Source organism: Euprymna scolopes, chromosome 10 (assembly GCF_053919585.1).
Source record: "Euprymna scolopes isolate OS-2025 chromosome 10, ASM5391958v1, whole genome shotgun sequence".
Lineage (NCBI taxonomy): Eukaryota > Metazoa > Mollusca > Cephalopoda > Sepiida > Sepiolidae > Euprymna > Euprymna scolopes.
The window spans coordinates 79026072-79030532 of NC_136491.1; positions in this window are offsets into that span (position 1 = coordinate 79026072).

Here is a 4461-nt window from a genome sequence, read left to right on the forward strand (position 1 = left end):
CTTCTCTTCATTTTGTTAAACATCGTAGAAAAATATTTATTACCATTTAAATGCTATCTTGGTTCCAGCGGCGCAAATAAGGAAACCTTTTTTTTTTAATACAAGACGTTAATACTCTTATTTTATCCTCGCCACTTATCTTCATCAGAATATGTAGCACGCTTAAATGAAAACCTGTTTTACAAAGTACTGACTAGATTCTGAGATTAGATAACGATATTCATGAAGAAAAACTAAACTTATATCACAAGCATATAAAATAGCACAATGAACCACTTGTAAATTAGTCTGCACCCAACTTAACGCTTTACAAATAACATTATATTGGAAATTTCTTATATATCCGATAAAGCTCTTTCATTACCTTGGCTGGAAGCTAGCACTTGGTTGTTTTAGCATTAGCTGATCGTTTCTAATGCAATGCATCCTATTTTTTTTACTCAAAATGTTAAAGAGCCTGGAAAATGCAAGTTGCAACATTAAAATGAGCAACCTTTTCGTGATGTACAATTTATTTCTCTACATGGTCAATATTCTCAATGCACTTTTTCAACGAGGTACGATGCGTCGATTGTAAATATCAGGCTTTATTTGTGTTCAGCTACGATTATAATGTTTCTGGTCGGAAAACTGCTGCCAACATTATACGTCCTACAGAGGCCCTTACATTTGGAACTCTCACGATACCATTTTGGAACTATACAGTGGGAGAGATAGTGCCTTCTAACCGAACTTGGTCACACATTATTTGTCTTCAAATTTGTATGTGACCTAGCGTTGTGGTGTTGCAAATAAAACGTTGCCTTTTTTCTGACCTTACAGCGGCAACCCGGACCTTCAGCTTAGCAAGTATTTCAACGTAATGCAAAGAGTCGACAGCCAATCCAGGGTAAAAAAAAAATCAAAATGTGTGACGCTCTTCCTGTTACAGAAGACGTTGCACGTCACTTGTCTGCATATTTCTGGATCTAGAACTTTATGTTGTGTAGCGTGAGTGTTACCATTCCATCGATTGCCGTTTCGCCCTAAGCTCGTAATGTTAACACGAACTCTCGTCACCAGTGATGGGGCACAAAATTAGCCACCTTTAGCTTCGTACTGATTTAATGTCCTGGCAGATACCCGAATGCATTTCCCACCGCGTAACACTTGTGTATCTTATCAATACACTGACACTCTCATTCGACTCTATGCGCATTCCTTTTATCGTTAGCTGCCCATCAGATGGAATAAGTCAATATGCATAATGTTGGCTTAGCATGAGCTTCCAAAACGTACTTTGTCGTTAAAATGTCTGTTATCACCCTTAAATCGATTAATCCAGTCTACAAACTATGCTGATACGAGTTAATCGGCTCTGTTCAACAGGCGTTGGTGAGTGTTAATCGGTTCAATTTTTCTGCATCGATGGATTATATGTCGCCTCCTTACTTTCAACGCACATCCGTGCCACAATTTACTTTCTTGGAGTTCAACACCGTTTATACCTGCAACAAAGAGATGAAACCATCATGCCATGAATGCACTAATATATTCGTCAGATTACAATTTGCAATCCTTCGACAGAAATAAAAATGAGCAAGTATTCGTTATTTAACGGTTCAATTATGTAAAACTTTCAGATGGATAAAATATACATGCAGCGAGATGGTATATTACTACTTTAAATACACAAGTTCAATCTTTCTACTAAGGAATCTTTCAATGAAATATGTACAGAGTTTCGATCTGAAAACTTATATAAGACATCGCGTCCGTATTGTTTTTTGTTCCCCCAATGATGGTCGGGTGGACATTTTAATGAATTCCTAATTGTAATCAGTATTTCTTGTACTGAGGAATGTGCGTTCAGGATTCACAGAATTATTATTTAGAACTGTATATTTTTTAATCATTTATCGCGATAAATAATACACATCCATAGCTAGTAGAATATGGATTACACGACTCTTAGTGCTTTATGAAAAAGGTTCCGTTATAAATTTCGTATACATTTACATAAAGATAATTGAGTTTGAGAAAAAGCACGTAAATATAGTTTACAAGAAAATCGGTTTAAATGTCTAATAATGGCATCAAAATTAATGAATAGTTGAATTTATGAATATTGAATATCAATATAATACAAATTATTCTTAAATAAATAAATTAATATCTCTATATATATGTATATATATATATATATATATATATACATAGATAGATAGATAAATAGATAGATAGATAGAATAAAATACGCATCAAATGCGCTTTAAAATAAATCACAACGCAATATTAGGAAAATAAACAAAACATTTACTTGTTTGAAATTTATAATTTTAATATATTTCGGAGATAAAGTCCATCAAAGATATGACCTTGTATTTATGACGTAACAATTAATAAAACATGAAAAAAAACCCAGTAAATATTAAAATTATGCTTTTGACATTTTCAGATCAAGATAGAGTATATGTATCCATTTTAATCTTAACTTTTTTTCTTTTTTCAGTTGAAACTTGCAAGTTCTTCCGAATAACGCAGAAATCCGCATGGAATTAAGAACGAGAGATTTTATTTAATTCAGAGAGAATCATGCTCATAATCTTCTGTAATTCGTAATTCTGTAAAACTTCTGTAATTCGTAATTGTGTTCTTCGGTTCGCTCGCACCAGCGACAAAATCTTTAAATTCCAGATAAGTATTAAGATTGAATTTTACCTGATATTATATGCGTTCTGTCAAGGAATCATCGAGAGATTAAATGGTTCACTCATGTCCTGTCGATACAAAGAAGTTAGTCGCAAAGTATTATGGCATCTGCCTAAACATTGATTAGAGAACCAGGCAATGGTTACTCCATGGATTAAGGAAAATTGTTCCGTTCGCAATTCCGTGCAGATTTTTAAGTTCGACGATATAAACATAAGAAAATTGAAAGTTATATAGTCGAGATCCTATCTCCATAAAGCGTTTAAGTTATTGCTGGGTAAGAGTAGATGTTTAAAATAAAATATGCGTAAACTCCCTTCATATATTTTACATCATCGGATTCTGCACTATTTTTTTTTTTACATATTTATTGTTTTTCTTTTTGTTATCTGTAACACCTAAACAAGAACTTTGTTTTATAACATCAAAACGATGAAAATAGCATACCTGTTTTTTTATAATTACTGTATCCTATTTTTGTCATCTGTGTATTCTGAATCCATTTTCTCTCCGTTCCTTTTGCTGTTTGACTTTATCTCAACGATCTTTTATTCCTCAGTTTACGACTAGCTCTGACGATACTCAAGTGCATGACGCATCAGGTAATAGCCTGAACTCTCCAGCTTTATATGCAGCACTTTCAATAGAATCGCATACGATGGTCAGGAAAGGTCACGTAAAACTTGACAATGACATAAAGAGAATACGTTGCAATTATGAAGAACATGAGTTTGCTTACGATTCCCTATTGAAATGGAGATTATTCACCTTTGCATGGTCTTATTCTACGCTATCTTTATAACGTTTAATATTAGCGTTTATGTAAGTCTAAGTAAAATAAAGAAAACATTAGACAAGAGACAGCTGATTTATGTTGTTTTTGTGCCCCAAAAAATGTAATCTTTGACATAACCATCCATGAAGTTAGGCGTTAAATTTACATACATACATATTTGTAAAGCTCTATAGAAAGGAAATAAAGAAAAAACACTCTTGCATGTTTTCTCAACATTACGCCGGTGGCTTCCATTGGCAGTTTATTTGTTATTTAATTAAGCTTAAACTCTCCAGTTTCGATTAAAGTATCAATTGCAATCCATCATCGAAGGGCATCTGGGTCTTTTATTTCTGTCTCTTTAAAACGGGTTCAGGCAAGGGTTTCAATTATTTATCGATAACTTTTTTATTATCACTTCTCCTAGTGGTGTATACACCATCAATCTCTAAGCGCTATCGAACGTTTTGCTGAATCCACTGTCAAAAGTTTCCCCCACTCTTTATCTGTGCCTTAATCAAAACGCGGATTCCATGAACAAAGCTTCTTTCTTAGAACTGCACGCCTGTGGAACTCTGTTCCGTCTGCCTGCTTCCCACCGGATTACAACTTGGATGTGTTCAAGTCCAACGTTAACAAATTCCTAATGAACCGCCCCCTTAATTAAACACTTCATCAAATCTCCACACTAACGTACTGTACTTGCAATAACCATTATCCCTGAGTGTCTTCCGGGCCTTGATAAATGGTGATCACCGTGTAAATATATATATATATATATATATATATATATATATATATCTATATATATATATATATATATATGCTAGCAGGTCAGCCCGGTTTAGCTCGAGCTACGTGTACTGTTTATAACTTTATGTGCATATATATATATATATATATATATATATATATATGTTTTATTTTTATTACCAATTTATCTGTTTAGCTATATATCTTTCAGTTGTTTGACCATGTTTACGATGCAACAGCCT